The 27,010-nt window shown below is 40.8% G+C and overlaps 1 protein-coding gene across 2 annotated transcripts in view; it reads left to right on the forward strand.

Annotated features, from left to right (window-relative positions):
- CHM (CHM Rab escort protein) overlaps positions 1-27,010 on the forward strand; it is a 732,389-nt gene that overhangs the window by 166,868 nt on the left and 538,511 nt on the right. The gene's annotated exons all lie outside the window — the stretch shown is intronic.

Here is a 27,010-nt window from a genome sequence, read left to right on the forward strand (position 1 = left end):
GCAGATAACATATATTATTATAAACATCCATTTCAAAGGTGAAAATGGGCTTCTTTGCAATGTGTGTGGCACAGCTACAAATGGCAGGAGATTCAACAAGGATGACAGGAAAGAAGAAACAATAAAGTAGTACCTCAATCACAGTGCAATGAAGCTGAAGCAATTAGTACCTGGTCCATTCTGCAGACGAAAGAAGAGGAAGTGAAGCCAGCATGCTCCGGGCAATTAGAAGGCAGAAAATAAGAGTGTTAAACAATGGGTGGGTTACAAGCGTCTTGTATAAAATATCTCGCGAAAGTGCATGCGCTGTACCTGGGGGACCTAAAAAGGGTTAATAAATGCAGATTTGGGTATGGAAACTTTCCCATTAGGATGCACTGTTCCCTTTATCATTAATCGGTTTGGGTGAAGATAAATACCAGATCGAACAATTTTGATTAATATTAGATCTAAGCAATTTAAATATATTCAGACCTACTTCTGACACCAACCTGTTACATCTACATTTGCTTCTAATGTTGTTAATAGTTGCAAAATAGTTTTTCTTAGCCTCTTTATATTGTCTATGGAGAAAAGCAGTGCTTACGCTTCATCTCTGACTTCCGTGGAATCATTTTCTAGTTTTCAGGCTTGATAACTATCTTCTCCCATGCTGCTGTCTGTTTCTTGCCTGGAGTGAATTCCTGTTGTATCAATCCAGTTTTCCACCTCAAACCCTCCCCTCTAATTTTCTCTGCCACTTTGTTCTATTTTGGAATATTTGCATGCATTCCCTGTCTCATCCTTATCAGCACCCATTTCATGCTAATCTATTCATCCTCTATATTGCAAGTGTTCAGCCTAATGTTCTCCATACACCTCTTTGATTCTCTGGCTTAGCTTGTTCTTGGCACATAGCGAGCGGTTCCTTCACCTCTCTTTTCAGACAGAATGTAATTTGTGATATTTGGTAATCCAAGTAGTAGATTGCCATGTTCAGTACTCTCAAACTGCTTACAGTTGGCAGTGAATACAACATCGACTTTTTTAGTTTAGGAATTTCTCCATACCATATAAATGATTTCAAACTTGTGAATTGACCCAATACATATTTCAACATGAGAAGCTAACTCATGCCACACATTGTGTAGTTGCAGTTTTAGAAACATTTTTTCACTTGTATTCAACCCGAAGCTTAACCAAGGGGAAGGCAGAGTGCTTTATAAAGTACATCAAGAAGGTACTAATCAAACAGAAGAGATTGCTGTTAACAAATAACAAATATACACAGTGTGTCTGATTAGTGATGTATTTCGCAAAGGTCCAGGACATACATAACAGTGGCACCATTGACAGAGGAAATAATTACAATGAGTTAAAAGTATACATATAAACAGTAGTATAGGATTGGAACCATTGAAGAGCAACGAATTTACATTGGCTGTAGCTGAAATTATATATAACAGTGGTTTTTGGCACTGTGTAGGTATAGTTAGGGCTGGGTTTCCATAGAAATACATTTTTTGGTTTGCTAATAACTTTGGCGCTGTTTGACACATTTTTATGAAACTTTCCACAATTCAGATCCTTTCTGGAAAGTGAAGTGAACCATCAAACAGGGGCCTAGAAAAGGGGGAGGGGTGTCCCAAAATGTATTTTTACCATGGTATTTTCTATAGTAAAATTGAACAGCGATACAGCAACAACTGCTGAATGGAAGCTAGATATTTTCCCCAAAAATTAGCTTTTTTGTAACTTGGTGTAAATTCATTCATTAGCTTTTCTGAAATTAATGTTCAAAATGTATGGATAAATTAACATGTGGTTTTACATAGGGGCCACAGATCAAAAGATAAGATCTGATTGGCTGCATTACATCAAGAAAGATATTTGGCAGACTTGTTTTTATTTCCCTGTGCCTGTACTTGCTTTCTTGCCCTGACTTGTTTTTATTCCTCTCTGCCTGTACTTGTTTTCTTGCCTAAACTTGTTTTTCCTTCCAGTGCCCAGTTCTCCCGCCACCCCGCCTGTTTTTCCTGCTGCTGCGGCCGCGCCCCTCTGCAATCCCATTCGCCGCCCCACCCTGGACACCTGGACCCCGCAAACACCACAACGCCCGACACCGCTACAATGCCAGAACCCTCCACGCAAGATCACACACCTGCTTCCTGGCCACCCTGAAGCGCACCCACAGAGCTTTTACCTGTCGGAACTGCAGCTTCACAAGCATCCGCCCCACCATGCTGCCGGCCAGGAAAGAACCCAACCACCTCAGATGCATCCTTCTCAACACCCGCTCCGCCCGCAAACACCCAGTTGAACTCTCTGACCCACTTGACTCAACCTCCCTAGACGTCGCCTTCCTGATGGAGACCTGGCTGAACCCCGCCTCGGCACCCAACATAGCCATAGCAATCCCGGAAGGCTACAAGATCACCCACAGGGACCGCACCAACGGAGCAGGAGGAGGAATCGCCATCGTCCTCAGGAACACTCTGAGTCTCGACTAACACCGACGACACCCTCAGCACCGCTGAACACCTGCACTTCCAGAGCCACACCACCCTCAGAGGAACACTTATCTACGGACCCCGACCATAGTTCAGCGACTCCATCGCCGACTTCGTCAGCACACACGCCCTCGCCTCCACGGACTTCATCCTCCTCGGGGACCTGAACTTCAACCTCGAGAACAACGACGACACCAACTCCACTACCCTGATCGACAACCTAGCTAACCTCGTTCTCAGACAACTTGTCACAATACCCACCTACTCTGCCGGTCACATGCTTGACCCCATCTTCTCCGCAAGCCCCCAGTTCTCCTTCAACCACACCTCCGAACTTCACTGGACCGACCATCACTGCATCCACTTCACCTTCAAGAAAGCCACCACAAACCACCGCACCCAACAGATGCCTCGTCGCTGCTGGAGCAAAGTCACCGAAGACCAGTTAACCACCACCCTGGCCCACTGACCCCGACACCGCCGCCCGCAACCTCAGACAGTGCATCAACGACTGCGCCAACACCCTCGCCCCGATCGAGAAACCCTCCAACAGTCACATCTACAAGAAAGCCAGCTGGGTCATTGAAGACCTCAGGGTCTCCAAGCAAACCTGCCGAAAGCTTGAGAAGATCTGGCTCCGGGAATGAACACCGGACAGCTATGCAGCCCACAAGAACGCCACCCGCAGACACCATCACCTCATCAGATCCGCCAAAAGGACCTCCTTCAAAAACCGCCTAGACAACAATGCGCAAACAGCAAAGAGCTCTTCAACATCGTGAAGGAACTCTCCAACCCCAGCTCCCAACACCAACGACGTCCACCCTCGCAAGACCTGTGTGACTCGCTGGCCACCTTCTTCCACCGCAAGATCAGACCTCCACGACGGCTTCAATGCCACAATCGCCCCAACAACCACTGAGACCTCCGCCCCCACGACCACCATCCGTACCAACCGCCTGCTCTCCTGGATCACCATCAACGATGAGAACACCATCAAGATCATGAACACCATCCACTCCGGATCTCCGTCAGACCCATGTCCACACCACATCTTCAACAAAGCAAGCCCATCCATCGCACCCCATCTCAGGAAAGTCATCATTACCTCCTTCAAGACAGCAACCTTCCCGGAAAGCTGGAAGCACGCCGTGATCAACGCCTTACTCAAGAAACCCACGGTGGACCCCAAGGACCTCAAAAATTTCCGGCCCATCTTCCTGCTCTCGTTCCTGGCAAAGGTCATTGAGAAGACCGTCAACGAACAACTGACCCGCTACCTCGAGTAGAACAACATCCTGGACCCTTCCCAGTCCGGGTTCCGCAGCAACCACAGCACCGAGACTGCCCTCATCGCTGCCACCAATGACATCAAGTCCCTGCTGGACAACAGAGAAACGGCGGCCCTCATCCTCCTGGACCCGTCAGCCGCCTTCGACGCGGTCTGCCACCACACACTACCATCACGCCGGGATCCAAGAGAAGGCCCTGGACTGGTGCACCTCCTTCTCCGGCAGAACACAGTGCGTCTGCCTTCCCCCCCTTCTGCTCCAAAGCCACCGAGATCATCTGTGGCGTACCCCAGGTCTCATCCCTCAGCCCAATTCTGTTAAACATCTACATGGCACCGCTCGCCCACGTCGCCCTTCGGCACAACCTCAACATCATCTCCTACGCCGATGACACCTAGCTGATCCTCTCCCTCACCAAGGACCCCCACACCGCCAAAACCAACCTTCACGAAGGAATGAAGGCAGTCGCTGAATGGATGAGGAACAGCCGACTGAAGCTGAACTCGGACAAGACGGAGGTCCTCATCCTCGGATCCACCCCTTCAGCCTGGGACGACTCCTGGTGGCTTACCGCACTGGGAACCGCTCCAACACCCATCGACCACGAAAGCAACATAGTGGTCATCCTCGACTCCACCCTCTCCATGACTAAACAGGTCAACGCCGTCTCCTCCTCCCTCTTCAAAACCCTCCGCATGCTCCGCAGGATTTACAAGTGGATCCCCACTGAAACGAGAAGAAAGGTCACCCAGGCCCTCGTCAGCAGCAGGTTGGACTACGGAAACGCCCTCTACGCAGGAGCCTCGGCCAAACTCCTGAGACGGCTCCAACTAATCCAGAATGCCTCTGCACGCCTAATCCTCGACATCCCTCGCCGCATCACACCCCACCTGAGAGACCTGCACTGGCTCCTAGTCAACAAGAGTATAACCTTCAAGCTCCTCACCCACGCACACAAGGCACTCCACAACACCGGACCAACGTACCTCAACAGATGACTCCGCTTCTACACCCCCACCCGCCAGCTCCACTCCGCCCACCTCGCCACAGTCCCCCGCTTCCAAAGAGTGACCTCTGGCGGAAGATCATTCTCCCACCTCGCCGCCAAGACCTGGAACACCCTCCCCATCCACCTACGGCTGACCAAAGACCTGCTGACCTTCAGAAAACTCCTCAAGCCCTGGCTTTTCGAGCAGTAGCATTCCCCACCCCAGCACCTTGAGACCCTCATGGGTGAGTAGTGGGCTTTACAAATGATATGATTGATTCATTCATTTTAGGATTTGGGGATTGAATCCATGAGTCCCCAAAAAAAGAAAAAAGATAGGGTGCACGGTAGAGATACCCTGACCTGCTAGTCCAGGCAATTGGGGGGGGGGCATCCCAGAGGGGGCCACACTTGGGCCAAAGTACTGTGGTTCCCCCAGGAGAGATGGGGGCACCACCAACAATTTACAAAACTGTTGTGGGGGCATGTAAAGAAAACAGCACCCTCCCCACCCCCACAAAATGTGAAAATGTAAAAATACCTGGGTTTTGAATGCATAACCCCTAGGGCAGCTTACCATTATTTTTTAAAGCACTCCAAACTGGAGCTATAGGCTCTTCAGTTGGGGTGTGGGACCTCTTGTTGTTGCATCTATGGCTCTATTTTGTAGCCCGAAGTGTTAAAAAAAGACTCAAACACATATTTAGAGTTCAAACAACTAGAATGGGTAGTAATGTTTTTAAGTCGATCACTCCTCTTTTATCATGTGCCACAATTTGGAGATAACCGTACACGATTGTCAAGATGGTGGTATGTGGTACAGATGCACCGTACTACCCTGAATGCATATTACACATCACTAAACTACCTATGTGTAAACATGAGAAATAACAGAACCAAAGCACTCCAAAAGGCCGTCAAAATTGAGCAATTTCACCCTTCATATTATTTTATGTTTCTACAATCAGATGACAAGAGCCAGATGGTTGTTGAATGAAGCTTGTATTCTGACCAGGAAAAACAGCTGATATGTGTTTCGTCACGCAAGGGCTTTTTCAAGGCTGTAATCGCAAATGTACAAGTACATCAATTGATGAGATATTTGATGAACAAAATCTTTTTTTGAAATTTTCCAACAAAATATTAGCACATTTATGGTGTGCAAACTCCAGGAAGGAAGAGCGAACCTAGTTCGTGTCCTTATGCAAAAATGTATGCTATTTATTAGATTACATATAGGTTCTGTGCAAATAAGTGAATATTCACAGGAGAGGGCAGAAGTGAAAAAGAGGATTTCCACCAAGTCAATAGTGTATAAGATGAATCTAGTGGTGAATTTAGACTCCTCACCGAAAAATAAAACAACTTAGTTTAGGGTACACTTTAACTGACCTAGCAAAGTGGTTGAGTAGTCGTAATCGTACGAAGGGATGCATTAAAGTCCAGATGTGTTGTTACCGTTAAAAATGATAACCAGAATAAAATAGTATAGTTCGTCATTTGCCAGTCCTGTCATCAGTGAGGTCGTTTGAGATTTTATCAGTGATGTCACTGACTATGTCATGAGTGATGTAGTATGTGAGGTCATAAGCAGTGCATTCCTGGGGTGGGAGTTATAGTTAATACAGCAGCAACTGCTGAATGGAATTATACCAAGCAGAAAGTTAGATCTTTACCTGTGCTTTTTTGTAATTTGGTGTAAATTCGTTCATTAGCTTTTGTGAAATTATTGTTCAAAATTTATGGATAAATGTACACGTGGTTTTACAGAGGGGACCGGTAGATCAAAAGAGAAGATCTGATTGGCTGCATCACATCAAGAAAGATGTTTGGCGACCGTTTTAGATTTGGGGATTGAATACATTCGCTCCCTCAAAAAAAGAAAAATAAATACAATTATATATATATATATATATATATATATATATATATATATATATATATATATATATATATATATATATATATATATATATATATATATCTATCCTACTGGCGGTCGCCAGTAGATATATATAGTTAGGATTTTTTTCCTATGGGATTTTTGAAAATTCTATGTCTAATAACTTTGGCGTTTGTGGACGGAATTGGCTGAAATTTTCAGGAAAATGGAACATTTTGTTTCTGAGCAGCCACTGAAAATTTGGGGGGGGTTCGTCAAGGGGGGGCCGAGAAAAAAGGGGGGTCCCAAAACGCGTTTTTCCCATGTTAATTTCCATAGGGCGGTGTGCCTCACTTTTAGCCCGAACGGCTGAATGGATTTGCACGAAACTTGGCAAAATTGTAGGGACTGTTAGCCCGATGTGCCTTTGCTAGGTCTCAATATATGTGCTCCAGTGGATTTTGAGAAATTAAGGTTCAAAAAAATATATATATCTGTAACAGCGCTCCGGGCAGCGCCCCGGTTCGCGTACTTGACGCGTAACGGAACTTCGCGAAGCGAAGCTGATTGGCTCTCCGGTGCCTGTCAACATTCTAAACAGTCCGGAGCGGCCGCCATCTTGTCTCTCGGTAGGATCGAGAGACAAGAGGAGGCCAAAACAAAGGGGGAAATGACCATAAGGGGGCATAGTAGATCCTCCCTGACCCCCTAGGTTTGATGTGGAGGTTTTAAAAGGGCCCCGCGGGGCAAAAAAAAATAAAAAAAAAAATTTTTTGCGTGGGGAGCGCCCGGTTCGCGCACCGGAAGCGGTCCGGGGAGCGTACTATAAGGAAAAAAGAATGATAGACTATGATATTTTGAAATATTGTATGTTTATTGATTGTTCTTTTTGTTGTTTTTTTTATTTTTTATTTAAGTAGCAGTATTAATGATTATTAAATATAAATGTATTTTTGGAATTGTGCACAGTATACTATAAGTCTGACTTTACATTATAATCAATTTGGTACTAGTTTATGAATTACATATAAAAATGATTAAAGACTCAAACAATTTTTTAATATTAAATATAATTTTATTTTTCTGATTCTTTTTCAAAATTTAATAGAACGTCTAACATTTGACTGTCCGATATGTCCTCTTGTTGAGTGAACATAACTTCCCACATTTGACCGTCATCATAATGAAGTAAATAATCCACAGATTCTACACATTGTAGAAGTTCATGGTCTCGTGATTCATCCATGAATTCCAAGTCAATGGGTTCAATTATTTCCTCATTATTCATGTCTAGGACAATTTCAAAGGAAACGTTCTGTTCTCCTTGCATTTTTGTGCTGAAATTTGAATAAAAAATAAATATATCAGTAGAGATAGGGCACTGTTGGGTTTAAGTTCAGACAGGTACTTTTGAGGCATGAAGTAGTACTATTAAAAAGTGCCTGTGAGAAAGCCTATGTAAATTCATAATTATACCACAGAAACCTAAATCAATCCATAATTAAAATAAACAAGCCTTTCTCAATGTCTAACTCTTACAGAGGGATAGTATATAACTATCTGAAAAAGTTTTCAAATTTATGAAATAATAGCTTACCTTTTAAAAACAAGTTTAAGTTGTGAGTGAAAATGATCTTGCAATGTAGTTCAGGAAGTAGTAGTCAAAATGGCTGTGTTTCTCTCTCTTTTTTTATATATATTCAGGTACATAACCAATCAAATGTCAGGTAAAAAAAGTAGAACATGAAAGTAACATTTTAATTGGTTGTCAATTCCAACACTTCAGATGTGTTTTGTGAAGTAATTTACCTCAGGGTATTTAGAGAGGTCTACAGGCTAAATGGCTAAATGGAATTCCAACCAAATTTGTGAAAATGGTAGGGATTGGTATGTAGTATGAGCAAATCTATATTTGGTGAAAGTGTCTCCAGGGTTTCTTCTGTAAATTACTTTCCCACCTTTTTTAATGGAGCGCTTCCCGGTGAGCGCCCCGGTACGCGAACCTGCAGCGTTACGGGAGTCCACCATTTTGTGTTTCGGTCGAATTAAGATACAAGATGGAGGGCAAATAATGTTCAGAATGGGTAGAAGGGGACATGGTAGACGTATTTTGACCCCCTAGGTTTTCTGAGGATGGCTGAGGAGGCCCATATGTGCGAAAAAAAACAACATTTTTTTAAAAAATTTCGCGCGGTTAGCTTCCGGTTCGCGTACCGGGTAGCGCTCCGGGGAGCGTACTTTGTTGAAAATTAGTGAAAAAAGTTAGAGTAAAATAATAATTGTGAGTGATCAGATGTAGGGTAGCTCTGAGAAGAGCTTTTGGGTTTATGGTACATTTAGGTACTTATAAGTAGGTACCAATGCACAGTCTTAAATTCAGAATGAAAACTCTGTTCCCTTCATCTGAGAAGTGAACTCCATCTCCTCTGTAGATATCTTGCATGTAGTAACGCAAGTTATTGTTGTACATGGAGCCCATTCCATGGTCTCTCATGTAAGCTGAAACAGATTTGTTTACATGCTTCCTCGATTTCTCAATTTGTGGACAAAATTGGTTTGACCACCTCCATTTCTGTCTTTGGCATATATTTGAATATACCAAGGCAGTTTGAGGAAAAAGTGCCATCAATTGCTCAAAGGTGTCCTTTAAAAGCATTTCCAGACCTACCCCAGTCAAAGTGCCCAAGTCATTACCTCCACAGTGCAAAATTAACAGGTCAGGTTTAGGCAAATGCATAAAGGTTTTCACCAATGGTATCAATTGGTGACATTTTAATCCTCTGTTGCCAATCCACTTAATTTCCACATTTTGTAAATTGAGGTTAGGTAAATTTCTGTTATCAGCATACCTCTGAGCCCAGTAGATGTAACTATGTCCAACAATCCAGACAGAAAACATGGTGAGAGAAGGTTCTGCTGCAGTCAGATGAAGTGTGGCAATGAAATGGCAGTTGAAAAAATAAGAGTTTAAAATGAAAAAAACTGTGGAGTTTCTGTGTTAAGGAAGCAGTAGCAGTGATTGGTGGATTTTGATTGCTGAAAACAGAAAGTTAGGGTGCATGGATGAGTTCTTTGAAAGATGTAATTTGAATGGTCAAGAAAAAGTCATTTTATGAAAGATTGCACTGGATATGCAGGTGCACTGAGAGTTCAGAGTTCAATTGAAACATTGTTGTGTGAACTTGCAAACATCAGAGGTCTTTCAGGAGGTGGTTGCTATGCAAAAAAGGCAGAAAGGGCAGAGGGGGGAAGGGTGTTGATTTGAAAAAAGTGAGGGAAGAGGTTTGATTGGGTGACATGAGAGATATGTGTGATGAATTACAGCATTTCTGTGCTTTTCATGGCTGCAGACTCTGGAGTGCATACCTTTTGCTCTGCTAAAGACAAATTGGTGTGTTTCTGAGACTGTTTTGAAACTCATAAAGTATTTGCTAAGGTGAGAAAAGATTCATTTAATTTAGATAGAGAATAGTATGCTTTAGGGAGAAAATTATGAAGAAAGTTGTGTATTTAAAATGTTGCTTTGTGTCAAGTGTTTTACAAATAGATTTTGTTTCTTTGTGTTACATAGCCATGTTAAAAGTGACGCAAAAATAGTGCAAGGGTCTTACAAAAATGCTTTCATGTGTCTTAGGGTATTTTAACTCACTTCCCCATGAATGTATGATTATAATTTGTTTACAAGATGTGTTTAAAAACGTTTTTTGAAATCAATTAGGTTTCTTGATATGTACTGCTAGAGTTTCATAGGTTGCTTGGGGCATATTTTCAAGGCTTTTGAGTTCCTTTGATGTTATTTTTCCCATTTTAATTTAAGACCTTTCCCTGTGGTGCAAGCTCCTTGTAAATATGCCCCCATTTGTGCTTGGCAAATTTAGATTTTAATTCTTTGACTAACATAGCCATGTTAAAAGTGATCCAAAAATGTTGCAAGGGCCTGAAAAAAAACGCTTTCATGTGTCTTAGGCCATTTTAAGTCACTTCCTGATGAATGTAGGTATATAATTGATTTAGATGATGTGTTTTAAAACGTTTTTGGACATCAATTAGGTTTCTGGATATGTAGTGCTAGAGTTTCATAGGTTGCTTGGGGCATATTTAAAAGGCATTTGAGTCTCTCTGATGTTATTTTTCCCATTTTAATTTAAGACCTTTCCCCGTGGTGCAAGGTCCTTGTAAATATGCCCCCATCTGTGCTTGGCAAATTTAGATTTTAATTCTTTGACTAACATAGCCATGTTAAAAGCGACCCAAAAATGGTGCAAGGGCCTTAAAAAACGCTTTCATGTGTCTTAGGCCATTTTAAGTCATTTCCCCTTGAATGTAGGTATATAATTGATTTAGATGATGTGTTTAAAAACGATTTTTGAAATCAATTAGGTTTCTTGATATGTAGTGCTACAGTTTCATAGGTTGCTTGGGGTATATTTAAAAGGCATTTGAGTCCCTTTGATGTTATTATTCTCATTTTAATTAAAGGCATTTCCTCGTGGTGGAAGGTCCTTGTAAATACACCCCCATGTGTGCTTGGCAAATTTAGATTTTGATTATTTGACTTACATAGCCATGTTCCATACAGTTCTCACCTTCTGCGTAGTCTTTGATATGCTAGACTCCATCTGCACTATGAGATACCTAAGCAAAGGAAACACAGGTGATGTGATTGTGAAATGAGGAAAAGAAACCCTAAATTTCATCTGCAACCCTGAGTAGGCCTCACCTCAAACAAACCTCTGGATAGGCTACACCTTATCGTCATCCTGAATCAATCATTTAAAATGTTAGGGACAGATTTATGATAGGTGTGTGCCTCTTTTGTGCCGCTGTGCGTCACTTTTGTGATGCAGCGGCGGTGCAAAACATTTGCTATGTTGTGACATATTTACAACTTGATGCATCTAGGCAGATGTGTTATGCTGTAAAGTCCTGTGCCACATGAAACCTGCATCAGGTTTCATATAGGTGTTTTGTTGCAGGGTGGGCATTCATTTGCATGAAAGCCCTGTAAAACTAACACAGTGAAATTTAGAAGATTTCACTGAGTCAGCTTTATAGCATTGCTGAATCAAATCCTTATGCCTGTTTGAAATAGCCTAAGGAGTGATGCACCATGCAATGTGTGGCTTCCTCCTGTGCATTGCAGTAGACATGTCGTGCTTATGACGTGATTCCTGCAATGTGCTGATTTATGATAGGTGTGTGCCTCTTTTGCGCCGCTGTGCGTCATTTTTGTGACGCAGCGGCGGTGCAAAAGATTTGCTATGTGGCGACATATTTACAACTTGATGCATCTAGGCAGATGTGTCATGCTGTAAAGTCCCGTGCCACATGAAACCGATGCAGCAGTGATGGAAAAGATGCACCATGTTGCAAGACAGGCCTCACTTCATCTCCAACAAGATAAGAAGCTGAATTTCCTGTAAATGTCAAAATTGTTGTATACACTGCTGAACTTCTGTGTACTCTTTGATATGCTAGACTCCATCTGCACTACGAGATACCTAAGCAAAGGAAACACAGGTGATGTGATTGTGAAATGAGGAAAAGAAACTCCACATTTTTCAATTACATCACCTGTGTTTCCTAAGTTTACGAATGACATTGTGCAGATGAGGTTTAGGTCTGTCCACGGACACAGAAGAGGTCTGGCCTTTGTTCAAGAATGAAGTGGATATGACTCACTTCATTGATAGGCCTGCACATGTATTATCTCTTCTGTATTCTTCAACAACCCTAAATTTCATCTGCAACCCTGAGTAGGCCTCACCTCAAACAAACCTCTGGATAGGCTACACCTTATCGTCATCCTGAATCAATCATTTAAAATGTTAGGGACAGATTTATGATAGGTGTGTGCCTCTTTTGTGCCGCTGTGCGTCACTTTTGTGATGCAGCGGCGGTGCAAAAGATTTGCTATGTGGCGACATATTTACAACTTGATGCATCTAGGCAGATGTGTCATGCTGTAAAGTCCTGTGCCACATGAAACCTGCGTCAGGTTTCATATAGGTGTTTTGTTGCAGGGTGGGCATTCATTTGCATGAAAGCCCTGTAAAACTAAGAAGGTGAAATTTAGAAGATTTCACTGAGTCAGCTTTATAGCATTGCTGAATCAAATCCTTATGCCTGTTTGAAATAGCCTAAGGAGTGATGCACCTTGCAATGTGTGGCTTCCTCCTGTGCATTGCAGTAGACATGTCGTGCTTATGACGTGATTCCTGCAATGTGCTGCTTTTGCGGCACAGATGCGTGACGCATCTGTGCTGGTTTTACTCAATGGTGCTCCACATTGTAAATGCGGCACACCATGGGTGGCAGAGCAGCGGTGCACGTTAACTGGTGCATCCCTGGGGATGTGCCAGTTAACATAAATCTGCCCCTTTACATTTAAGTATGTGCAGGGGACACAGAGTCGGTGAGGCTTATCCAAGGTTAAGAAGAGATGAGTCCTGTTCACTGAAAACTTGGACATAGGCCTCACCTCCTCAGCATCGCTGGACATGGCTAAATAATAGCTGCAAAATGTTACTCTTGTTAAACAAATTTACTATTATAGTCTCTGAGATTTGTGTCTTACTCTGCAACATCTCATTGTTGTTCTCTTTTTTTAAAGATAACAACAACATCAAGCATGAGTGATAATGAGCAATCAGTTGATCTCGATCTTATCGTTGAACTTGTCATTGAAACTTCAGTGGAAGTAGATCCCTTAGATGATTTAAATCCTGAGGATGATGAAGAACATGATGAGGATACCGATTTGTCAGAATTGTATGACATAGGGTGGGAAGCTGACCTGCTTGAGCCTATGGAACTATAAACATTTATTTTTAAAATTTAACGGAAATAAAAAGTAAAAATGTAAACCGTTTCATTTAAAATTAAACACAACTTCAAAAACAGGTTATGTGTAGTGTCTTTAATAAAATAGTATAATATGCTCATAAAATTAGATCAGATTCACATATAAAACAGCACAGGTAAAATGTAGAAGCATTCCATTTCTTTGCTACTATTTGTGAATACTGAATTTGCTTATGCACTAAAAATTATTCTAAGTGAAAATGACAAGTAGTGTGTTAAGTTTTTGATGACTGTTATTGATTTACTGTTTGGTAATAGTGGTTAATAACATTTTTTATTATATTTTACCACAGATTCAATTGCAGATCATTTCAAAAGTAGAGAATGCCGACTAAGGATAGAATCAGAAAGGCTACAAAACGTCAAAGACAGCAGGTTCACAGATTTTTGCAGCAGTCCTCTACAAAAAAAAATCATCAAGTCACCAAGAAAGCACCGGGTAAGACAACTAAATCATTCATAAGAAACATTTGTAGAACAAAAAGTATTACTACAGAAAATGTTTCAGTCCAGAAAAAGAGAAGCATTTTAAACGGAAAGGAAAGGCCAATCAAAAATGTTACTGCTAGAGCAAGAGATAACTCTGTGCATGATAGTAGAAGGAAACAACAGTTTAGGGACATTCGTAAACGAATGTTCCGCAACAGGATAATTGGCAATTTGTTAAAAAATATTAAGAAAGGTCAACAGAAAGTGGTTTTTTATAAGAGAAAAAAAAAAGTTGAGAAAGTTATTGATCAGGCATTTGAAATTAAACGAAAGTTATTTATTTTGATAATCAATAGAATTAGGAAGCTAAACAAGGCAATTTATGATTTCAAAAGAAATAGTAGATGGAAGAGAATAGTTAATCGTAGTAATTTTTGTGACGTTTTTTTCCAGAGAATGGATGCATAGTTCAAGTTGTGAGGCTTTTTTTAATGAGGAGAGTTATTTCCAGGATAATGATTTGGTGCATGCAGTTGACACCAGTGGTCGAGCTTATGAGGTGAAAGATGGTTGTCCAGTTGAAAAAGAAAAACTTGTGACAACAGAGACAGAAGAGGTGTTAGGTAATGAGGTTTTAGGAAGACGTCCTAAGGGTCCTGTGTACACCTGGAAGTGTAGTAGTATTTACAGTGTACGACAGGATTCCATCAATTTGCTTTGTGATTTTGTACGGACATTTAATAAGAAAAGTTTGAAGCAGAAAATGATGTTGTTGCAAGAATTAGATCCTTGCAGAGTGAGAGAAGTGACGGGTTTGCATGGTCATTCACTGGCTTGTCTTTCCAGGAGAGTATGCCAGTGTTTTTCATCATTTCAGGATGCTAGCAGTGCATCATAATAAAGTGAGGAAATTAGTTAGAATGTTGTATTATGCTAAGAGTCCAGCAATTATGCTTAAACAATTATGCGCTGCTCTTTTGCATGGTTCTGAAATAGATGTGAAGAATATTTGTGAAGAAATTGAGTTTTGTTACTTTGGAAGTAAAGAGGAGAATGTTGAAATTGACCCAGAAGAAGAGGGTAATGTGGAAGACAGTGTACAGGTTTCCAGTACAGATAATTTTCAGAAGGAAATTGCCACGTTTCAGGTGAAATCAAGTGAGAGGCCTAATTTCACTTGTGTGTGTTGTCGACGCACTTATTATAAGAATCAGACTAAGTTAGTGGATTTATATGCAAAAAGTGAAAGGGAAAATAATAGTGAATGGAAGGATTTTGCAACATACTTGATGGTAGAAAATTGTTTTGATTTGGGATCAGATCAACGTGTGTGTACTTATTGTTGTAACAAATTAAATCAAAACCAGATGCCTGCTAGAGCGGTTCATAATAATCTGGAATTGGTTGAGATTCCTTCTGAATTGAAGGATTTAAATACTTATGAATCTATTTTGATTCAAAGTATCCATCCCTTTCAGGCTATTGTAAGAATGGAGCCAAAGACAGGGAAATTGCCTCCATCAGATTTACAGAGAGGATTAAAGGGAAGAGTTGTTTATTTGCCTCTAGATTTGAAGAAAAACATTAATACAATTGGAGTAGAAAAAGTGGAAGAGGAACCTCTGGTTATCTTAGTTAATGGGGTTCCGACAAAGAGTAAGAAAATATGGCAAGATTTAGTGGATGTTAGGAAAGTCAAAAAGGCAACATTGTATTTGAAAAAAAATAATAAGTACTATAAGAATGTATATATTGCAGAAGAGGAAGTAAGTGAAGAAGAGGATAGCAATTTGTGTGCTGGTCAAATTGAGAAAGTAGAACCCTCTAAAAGTGAAGAAATATATGAACATTATAGTGTTCATCCTTTGCATTCCAAGGAAGTCATGGGGAATGCTATTGAGTTGTTTCAAATGAAACAAGCCAAAGGGAGTCCCATTAGTGTTTGGGAGGAAAGTTTAGAAGCTCGGTGTTTCCCACAGCTATTTCCAACAGGTCAAGGAGGAAGATATGATGAGCGACCTCATCAAATTCCTGCTTCTGAATACCGGACTTTACGATTGTATGCAGAAGATGCTAGGTTTCGACAATGCATTCCCTATTTGTTTCATCTCCTGTTTGAAAGCGATCTGTCTGGACTGTCATATGCAGTGAACCACATCTTGAAAAGTGGTATACAGATGCAAAACATCTCTGCAAGTGACTTCATGGATAAAGTCAATGTGCAAGACAGTATTTTGGATTGTCACCTGATTAATCTCATGGCGTGTCAGCGTGGTACTAATGAGTACTGGTACCGTCGTCATGGTGATTTAAAATGTATGCTGAGGAACTTAGGAACTCCCACATGGTTCCTCACTCTGAGCTGTGCCGAGTATGGCTGGGAAGACTTACTTGAATTTCTACGAGAGGCAAATGGAAACATTTAAAATATCGAATTCAAGACACCCGGAGAACTGTGCTCTTTGGATCCAGTGAATGTATGCAGGTACTTCAATCATAGATTTGAAGCTATGATGTCTTTCATCATGAATAAGAAGAATCCACCTCTTGGAGAGGTGTTGGATTTCTTCTGGAGAAAGGAATACCAAGCAAGAGGTGCTCCTCATATACATATGCTGCTGTGGATCAAGGATGCACCTAAATTTGTAACGGATCCAGAAGACTTAGTGATGAGTTTCATACAACAGTATTCTACGTGTGCTGTTCCAAACGCAAAGGAGAAGAAAAGCCTAAGAGAACAAGTTCTACGTTTCCAAAGCCATCGTTGTGGAAAGTACTGTCGTCGTAAATTCAGAAACAAGGACAAGTTCTACACCAAATGTCGTTTCGGCTTTCCACGACCGGTGATTTCTAAAGGAAGAGTAAACAGTTTGATGTCTTCGCTGCGACATAATGTGATGAAGAAATCACCTAAAAACACATACAATTTGAAAAGGAACGAAGAGTCCAATTACATCAACGACTACAACCCAGTGATTTTGTCCATGTGGAATGCTAACATGGATATACAGTTTGTGGCTGATAACTGTATGGCTGTGGCTCGGTATGTGACATCTTACATCACCAAAAAAGAAAAGACAGAATTGAAGGATATGTGGGAGGACATTTCCCATGAAAAGAGCCTCAGCAAGAAGTTGTACAGTTTCAGTCTGAAGATGTTGTCACATCGAGAAATTGGAGCTTACGAATGTTCTGACCGGTTGTCTTCAGCAAGTCTCTATGCCAAATCCAGGAGTATCGTTTGGGCGAGTCTTGGTCTTGCTGCAACGCGTAATCTAGTTCTGAAACCTGTGCGGGAAATTGAGTATTTGGCGGAAAAGGAGCCGAACAGTACCGATATTTTGAAGACCAACATGTTGGATACATATTATCCAAATCGAAGCAGTCACCTCGAGAATGTTTGTCTGTATGAGGTTCTACAAAATTACATATTCAAGAGGAACATCAAAGAAGATATTGAGAAAGGAGTGTATGCTGTAATTGGAAGTGAGGGATGTCTGGTCAAGCAAAGAAAATGCCACTTGGTAAACCATCGAAAATTGAGTGGCGAATCTCCTGAAAAAAAGGAGTTTTTCTATTTAGCACTTTTGCAACTTTTCAAGCCTTGGCGTGCAGAAGAGGAACTGCTTGGAGATTTCCTCTGTTACGAAGACTCTTTCACTGCCGCCAAGGAGACCATAGAATGTCCTGCTTTTCCCAAATATCTAGAAATGTTGAATGCGGAAATCGAGCAGGAAGCAACGATTGCAGCCGAGATTGCCAGAGACAGTTCTCAGGACAGTCAGAGTTCTGTTTCATTGAGTCAGGATCCACTAGGAGGACCTGTTATCGAAAATGAAGCTGCCACTGCCATGAATGAAGTGGAAAGAGCCATGGCACATGCTCAGGAGGATGCGGTTAACTTAGAAGACTTGGAAAGACAACTCAACGTTGAGCAGAGGAAAATATATGACGAAGTTACCAAGCAAATTGATCATGGATTAAGTCATGAGAAGAAAGAGTGCTCATGTACGTCGTTGAAGCCTGTCCGACTGTACGTGAGTGGAGAAGCGGGAACTGGAAAAAGTTTCCTCATTAAAGCAATTTCATGTTATTTGCAGGAAAGGACTGAGTCATCGCTGTCTTGTGTTGTCACCGCTCCAACTGGACTGGCAGCACATAACATTAAAGGTATTACTTTGCATCGTCTACTGATGCTGCCAGTGGAGCATGACAACAAATTACAATACCACAAGTTATCTGGAGATGCTTGTTGTGAAGTTTCAAGAGTCTTGAGGAAAATGAAACTTCTTATCATTGACGAAGTAAGCATGGTTTCCAATGTCATGCTTGCCTTTGTGCATTTGAGAATGCAAGAAGTTCTTAAAACAGAGTATGATGTGTTATTTGGTGGCAAACACATCATTGTTTTCGGAGATCTTCTGCAGCTGACACCAGTGAAAGGACAACCTGTGTTCAAAATGCTCACGCATGAAGATACCAGGAAGTGCCTAGGGAGCATTGGCAACGTCAATATATGGTTAAACTTCAATTATGCTGAACTGCATGAAAATATGCGTCAGGCGAAGGATGAAGATTACAAGAATATTCTACAAGATGTTAGAATTGGAAAAGTGACCGAGCATGGGAAAGAAGCTTTACATGCACGATTACTGTCAAATTTATATCCAGAACAAGACGTTGTGCCTGAGAATATTTTTCAGAAAATTACTGAGAAGAAATCTGGAATATGTTTGATGCCAACTCTTGCAGAATGTGCCATCTTCAACAACAAAATGTTGCATTTAGAAAACCAAGAGATTGTGAAACTGGAAGCTATTGACAGAGGAGAGCATATGGGATCAACAATTATTTTGTCTGAGAATTTGAAAACAAAATTGGATTCATTAGAGAAGACTATATCTAAAACTGCAGGTTTTGAAAAGACTCTGAATGTGTGCTTAAACTGCCGTATAATTTTAAGAAGGAATTTACATGTTGAAAGAGGTCTGGTAAATGGATCAATGGGTAATGTTGTTGATTTTGTGAAATATAGAAATAGAAATGGAATTGAATTTTTAAAAATTAAATTTGATGGCATTGAGGAAGTACAGCTAATTGGTCGTTGTTTTGCTAGATTTTTGCTTGTAAAAGACTTATATGTTCGCCGTAAGCAGTTTCCTGTTTGCTTGGCATATGCGGTGACAAACCATAAATCGCAAGGTTTAAGTGTAGACAGTGCATTGGTGAATATTGGCAGTTCTGTGTTCAAGGAGGGTATGGCATATGTGGCATTGTCACGAGTTAGAACTTTATCGGGATTGTACTTGATTGAGTGTGATGTCACAAACATTTGTGCGGATCTAGATTGTGTTAAGGAATACAATAGGTTAAGAAGAGAGTATGCGCCACATTTGCCTCAATATCCTTTGTTTGAGAAACGTGTGGTAGGCCGGAAACGAAGAAATGTGACCAATACTAGGGAGGTTGTAGCAAAAAGACGAAAAGTCGATGAACCTGAAATTGTAAGGAGAAAGAAAAAGGATTCTGTTGAAGATGTTGTTGGTTTTCAATTTGAAAACAGTTCTGGTGTCAACTGCTATGCTAATGTAGTGGTTAATGTTTTGTTTTCTCTAGAAAATGTAAAAGAAGAGATTGTGGTCAATTCTGATCAAAGATTTTGCAGTTTGTTAAATTCTGTGTTAGAGAAATGTAGCACTGATAGAACAAAAATAGAAAGTGTGTCTGAAATTCGAAATCTGTTAGACAGATGTTCAGGTCAAACACAATTCTCTCAAAATATTCAGCAAGATTGTCAGGAGTTTTTAATGTATATGCTTGATGTATTGCATGCTGAAGGTGTAGATGTAGATCACCTGTTTGGGCTTTCTTATCAATGGCAGCATGACTGCGAGAACTGTAGGGTATCAAGTACTACTAGTGTAGACTCAGAAAGATTTATATATTTAACTTTGCCAGACAGTAAATCAGTCTCCTTCAATAAGCTAGTAAAAGCAGCTGATCACAACATGGAGTGTAGCCAATGTAAATCTGAAATGATGTCCACATTATTTATACGAACATATGGCCAGTATGTCATTTTAATGTTCCAACGATGTAGGCCTGATGGAACAAAATTGACAACTTTAATTAAAAATGTTGTGGCTTCGCAGTTGTCAATATCAGGAAGGACTTTTGTAACTGCAGCAATTATATATCATGATGGTCCTTCAATAACATCAGGACATTACACAGCTTATTTGAAGTCTGGAAATGGCTGGTCATTCTGCAACGATTCTGTTTTAATTTTCACAAAAAAATTGCCTTTTGACCTTAAAAATTCTTACCTGGTGTTTTTAAAACCAAAATTTTAGAGAAGGAATCTCGGGATTTGCTCTGAGGAATTTCAAGAGGTTCTAATGGCTCCTACACGATTTGGCCTTGAGGATAAGTGTAGTACAGAGTCAAAAGTTATTTTTGAGTTTTAAATAGTTCCTGGAAAAAAAGAAGATTTTCTTACAGAAAGTGGTGGGCAGAGATTAGTTGAAGGACAACAGAGTATTTCCCAAAGCAAACGGTGTTCTTACCATAACACTTGACGTCATGGAAAAATAAGTGCACTTTGAATGAGTTCAGAAAAACTGTTTCTTTTTATAAGCTAATTCAAGCAGCCAATCAAAACATGGAGTAGAGGGAATGTAAGTCTGCAATGCTGTCTAGATTATTGGTCCAAACGTTTGATTATAATGTCATTTTAAAAATCCAACTATATAAACCTGATGAGATTAAGTCTTCAACTTTAATTACAAATGTTGTGGCTACACAGTCGTTGATTTTAGGAAGAACATTTGTAACTGCAGCTATTATATGGCATGATGGTCATTTGAGAAGATCCGCTTATTACACAGCTTATTGAAAATGTAAAAAAATTAGCTGTTTCGGAAATTATTCCCATTTGACTACGATACAATGTTGCCTTTTTACTTAAAAATATTCTTACTTTCTGTTTTCAGAAAAGAGAATTTAGGGTAGGTAACTGGCGTATAATGATTCTAGGGGTTGATATAATTTTATCTACTGTTTTATATTGCTTTGTGATTAAAAGTGATGTAGAGAATTAAATAATTGTAGTAGTCATAGAGGTAGTGTAAGTCTGCTTCATAGTAAGCAGTATCAGTGTCATAGGAAATGTAGAACATGAGTGAGCAAGAAGGGTAAGATATTACTAGTCCAGGATTGTGAAAGTGATCTTGAACGTTTTCTTTCTGAAAGTTGCGGAAATAGAAAATGACGGGATTTGCTTACAAGAATTCCAAGAGCTATAAATGGCTCTTACATGATTTGGCCTTGTGGAAACGTGTGGTAGAGAGCGAGAAGTCATTTATTGTATGTAACATATTTTTCAAAACTATGGAGGTTTTCTTTCAGAAAGTGGCGGGCTGAAAATAAAAACAGCACAACCGAGTGTAAGCTGTTCATAGGACATCCTTCGACGTCATGGAAAGTAAGTTACTTTTGAGGAGTTCTGATTTCTGATTGGTTATGTTATATGGGTTTTTTAAACACAATCATTTTGATTGTGTTTTTTTTCCCCGCTGTTATATGATGAATACCTTCATGTCACTGTTTTTAGTGAAATTTGATACATTCTGAGAACAGCAAAAATAAACCATTTAACATGTATAATTAATTCTGTACTGTTTGTATTCATGATGTACATTTAGAACTGTGTAGGAGGTATGGAGAAGGTGAGGCTTCTGTAAGTGTCAAAGTTGTTGCATACAGTGCTCACATTCTACGTAGTCTTTCATATGATAGACTACATTTCCACAATGAGATACCTAAGCAAAGGAAACACAGGTGATGTGATTGTGGAATGAGCAAAAAAAATTGCACGTTTTTCAATTATATTACCTGTGTTTCCTAACATTACACATCACATTGTGTAGATGAGGTTTAGGCCTGTTCCAGGAGACAGAGGAGGTCTGACATTTGTTCAAGAGTGCAGTGGACATGACTCACTTCGTTAGTAGGCCTGCACATGTATTATCTCCTCTATACTCTTCAACAAGCCTAAATTTCATCTGCAACCCTGAGTAGGACTTACCTGAAACAAATCTGTGGATAGGTTACACCTTATCAGCATCTAGAAACAATCATTTAAAATGTTAAGGGCAGTTTTATGAAGGCTGTGTGCCTCTTTTACGCAGCTGTTCCGTCACTTTTGTGTAAAGGATGCACCATGTTGCAAGATAGGCCTCAGTTCATTTCAAGCAAGATACCGTCAGTTTAAAATGTATATAATTAGGACTGTGTAGGGGGTATGGAGAAGCTGAGGCTTCAGTAAGTGTCAAAGTTGTTGCATGCAGTGCGTACTCTTTCATATGCTGGACTACATCTGCACAATGAGATACCTAACCAAAGGAAACACAAGTGATGTGATTGTGAAATGAGCAAAAGAAATTGCACGTTTTTCAAATACATTACCTGTGTTTCCTAACATTACGAATCACATTGTGCAGATAACGTTTAGGCCTGTCCAGGGAAACAGAGGAAGTCTGAACTTTATTGGTTGGCCTGCACATGTATTATCTCCTCTGTACTCTTCAACAAGCCTAAATTTGATCTGCAACCCTGAGTAGGCCTCACCTGAAACAAACGTCTGGATAGGACACACCTTATTGCCATCCTGAAACAATCAGTTTTATGATGATTGTGCACCTCTTTTGCGCTGCCATTGCGTCACTTTTGTGAGACAACAGCAGTGCAAAAGATGCACCATGTTCCAAGATAGGACTCACTTCATCTGCATCAAGATACTGTTAGTTTAAAATGTATATCTTTAGGACTGTGTAGGGGGCCTGGAGAAGCAGAAGCTTCTGTAAGTGTCAAAGTTGTTGAAAAACTGTTTGTCCTTCAATCTTTTCCCTTGTCTTTCCTAATTTTTAAATACATGTTTTAATATTTTTCAAATGTTTGTTCTCTCTTTCACAGATTGAAAGTATAAAAATAACAAGTGACTAAGTTAACGACAATTATAAGGTAAATGTTTTGTACTCTTTTCATTACATTTCTATCACATTTAACTACTATTAGTTCCACTGCTTCATTTCTTTAACCCTCACTTTCCTGCCTTTGCTACTTCCCTCATTCTTTTCTCTATTACTTACTTACTCTCCTCCTTTTCTCAGTCCCTCTCTTCTCATAGTTCCTCACTCTTGTTCACTCACTCCGTCTCTATTACTCTTAGTGTCTTTGACTGATCACTCTTTCACTACTTGTTCATTATGCTTTCTCTGTGTAGTTGAAGCACACTAAGGGGCATATTATGAACACAGCCAATAAAATTATTGCTGTTTTTATCGGCAGAAAACTGCTGCAAAAGCGGTTTTAGCGGCAGTTTTCTGCCGCAAAAGCGGCTTTAGCGACACATTTCTGCTGATAAAAGCTGCAAAACTTTTATTGCCTATGTTGATAATATGCCCCTATGTTATTTAGATTTCTTTGCTGTTTCAATTATTCTTTTTCTGTTACTTCTTCTTTTCTGCTTTCTGTTTTTTCTCTCTGTTATTCCACATGTTTTAATCTTATTTTGAACATTCACTCATATTCTCTAAGAAACTCTTCTTTGTTATTCTTCTACTCTCCTTTTTTTCTTTCACTTCCTTATCTATTTTGTTTTTCACAATTATACCCTCTTCCATCTTTTCTTCGGTAAATAAATCTATTAAACAGTATCTCTGGTTTACTCCCTATAGCTGTCTTTCTTTTAACATTACTCTCTGTTTACTTCCCTTATACTTACTCTTCTTTTTTTTATTTTTTTATTTTTTTGGTTCGCTCCCGGTTCGCGTATCGGGGAGCAAACGGGGAAGCGAACCAAAAGAAATAGAGGTTGCCAGAGTGCTAAACATTGTAGCAATTTTTTTATAAAGGGGAGGTAGTTCTGAAAATAACTTTTTTTTTAATGTTTTTGTTGTTTTATATATTTTTTTATTTTTCTGAACATTTTTTGTTTTTTTTGGATTTTTTGAACAATTTTATGGTTTTTTTGGGGTTTTTTGGGGGGAAACAACGAAAAACAGGCATTACAAAGGGCTCAACAGGAGCAATTTATTTTTTATTTTTTGGGGCGTTTAGAGCACTTGTGGTTTTCATATGCTCTGTTTATCAAATTAATACTCATGTTGGCACATGAGAGTAGGCTACCGCAATAGATACACACTATTTTCATGTGCACAAAGTTTTCTTGAATGTTTGGCACTGTTTCCCGTGCCTCTGGCCCCGACAGAGTTACCTGTGCCGATGTCCTGGCCACAGGAGTTGGGGGGTTGTCTTGAAGGTCACGAATCTCTGCCCTGCTGTAATTTAGTGGATGCCACCTCTGCATGTGACGATGCATAGTATAGTTGCTGTAACTATACTTCTTATCTGTGCCTCTTGATAAATCTTCTTTGCATATGAGGCATGTCACATAGCGAGCATTCACTTTTTTTTGTCCTTCAGGAAAAGAAAAAAACTGCCAAATGAAACTATTTTTGTGGTGAGATACCCGGGGCTCCTCACGTAAAAACTGTGTTGGCTGTACTTCCTCTTCCTGTTCCTCATCCTCTTCCTCCTCTGTGTTGGGAATGAACTGTGGAGGTGGTCCTCTCTTCCTTGGTGGTGGTGGTGGTGGTGGGGGTCCACCAGCTGCAGCTACTACTGAAGCCATTTTCTACTCAGCAAAATAGGTCTTCCTTTCTCAAAGTTGAAAGTCAGAGTGAGAAAAAAGGTGGGGGCTTTCATCATTTTGGAAAAAAAATAGTTCTAAACCAATGAAAAGTGTTATTTTTAGGTCACATGACCTAGCCTTACATCATTAGGAAACCAAAAGTGAAATGAACCAATGAAAAGTTTTATTAACAAGTCACATGACCTGTTACGCTTACGTTACGCGCTGCGCGCCGCGCCCCGCTTTCGGGGAGCTGCGCTTCGCGCCTCGGTTCGCGCTCCGGAGCACTTACGGGTGCGCTAACGCGGCGCGTCATAAGACGCATTACGCGGCAACGCGATACGTCGCGCTTCCGCGACGGGTCACGATGTTGATTTCTAACGTGGCAGTTGCGCAAACGGAACGTTTACCGGTTCGCGTACCGAATCGCGGCACCAAATTGAGCTAACGGGAAGCTACCCGGTTCGCGAACCGGGAGCGAACCAAAACATAATAATAAAAAAAATTATTAATAAACATATAAAATATATTTTTTGATTTAAAGAAGAATACATTTTACAGCTATAGATATTAGCTTTTAAAAAACCAATGAAATTCACTGAAAAAACCATAGGTTATAGACCATATATAGTTAGGAATTAGCATTTACAAAACCTGCCTGCAGCCACCCCCCATGCACTCAACCCTGGGCCAGACTCGGCTATTGGCTGTGCGTGCCGGGAGTTGGACTCTGGCATTTTAGAGGAGCAGACCTTCTACTGAGGCACCTGCTATGTTTGTTTGTAAGTGCTTCCCGTTGAGGTTTAATTTCTGTGAAATGAGCATCAGGTCCCGAAAGGAACTTTACCTGCCTGTTTATCCAACAAGAGTCCACAGTTTTGCACAGAATGTCTACTCAACTGCAGTAGTTTCTACTAGTTAATTAGTAAGAGCTAACTCGTTGGGTAAAGTCTGGTGTATATTCTACAGGACCAGAAGGAAATGTCTCCAGTGACCTTCAGTTAGTTTAATTTAATCAATGTGATTGTTCCACAAGCGTTTTCTTCCAGAACTCTGTGATGACATTAATTCTCTTATGAAGGGTATTTCATCCTAACTATATAAAGCAAGTGCTTCTTTGTTTGGTGGACATGTCCTTATATTTCCTACCTGAGGATCCGGCTTGGCAGTTCAGGCTGGACTGTTCCCATGAGACACAGGGTCAACACTGATTTGCATATGGCTGGGTCTAAACTGGGGTGGCATGGTGAGCAAAAGAACAATGGATTTAACCCAGATCTCTTGACTGGGGGTGAATGTATGATTTATTGAGCATTCCGTCCATCATTTCTTTGCGTAGCACTTTTCACCCTAAGTGAAATGGGTATGCCCAGACGTAGGTCCCTTGATCAGTGTGCCACTGGACTGATGAAGGGTAATACCCAGAAACTGGTCCCAGGATTCTTGTTTCCGCACCAGGGAGGACCTTGCTTGACAGTTCGGTCTGGACTGTTCCCATTAGGAGCAGGGTCAATACTGATTTGGATGTGGCTGGGTCCAAAGTGGGGTGGCGTAGTAAGCAAAAGCACAATGGATTTAACCCAGATCTCTTGACTGGGGTGAATGTTTGATTGTTCTGCATTCCATCCATCATTTGTTGCCACAGCACTCATATTCCTCGGCATCAAGAATACGTCACTGAAGTCGGCTGGAAACGCTCTGGGGGACCTTTTGGTAATCTTTCCATCTTCCTGGCAAAAGGCAGGAATACCTTTGCATACTTCTTAGGTGGATGGAGAAGTAAAGTGGACTGGGCGGGGCCAAATAGGTGAGCTTCCAGGTGCTTTTGCACATTTGCATACACATACTAAGTTAAAGAGAGAAACATGGTCTCTGCTGTCACCTGGAGGGGAGAAGAAAGAACTATCTTATCACAGTCACTACAGATTGCATTCACCTCTTCAAGGATTTCAGATAATTTTTTATTGTGGAATTGCCAATGAAGGACACTTGCTGTGCCTTCGCCATGCCCAGGAACGTAGGCTCATGGACCGCGGGAGGGCCCTAATGCCCTGCACAGTCCCTGCTGGCTTCCTGCCTCAAGCGGGAGCCGGCATTGCTGCCACATGCAGAGAGCAGCAAAAAATGCTGCTCCCCGCATGCAGAAGCAATTCTTTCAGCTATTAAGGCAGGAAAACAGTTGAAGGGTCTGCTCCCAGTGGGTGGGAGCAGTTATCCTACTTCCACCCGCTGAGGGCATACTTACTGTTTGCTCTTGCTTGGCAGGAGCTGTCAAAGCTTCTGCCAAATGAAAGCAAACCTTCAGTCATTGGGTGGCCGGCCCTTGGTGGTGGCGGTCCCCAAGGCCATTAATGGCTTCAGTGGGGAGCTACG

The sequence above is a fragment of the Lissotriton helveticus genome, chromosome 4_1 (genome assembly GCF_964261635.1).
Source record: "Lissotriton helveticus chromosome 4_1, aLisHel1.1, whole genome shotgun sequence".
NCBI lineage: Eukaryota > Metazoa > Chordata > Amphibia > Caudata > Salamandridae > Lissotriton > Lissotriton helveticus.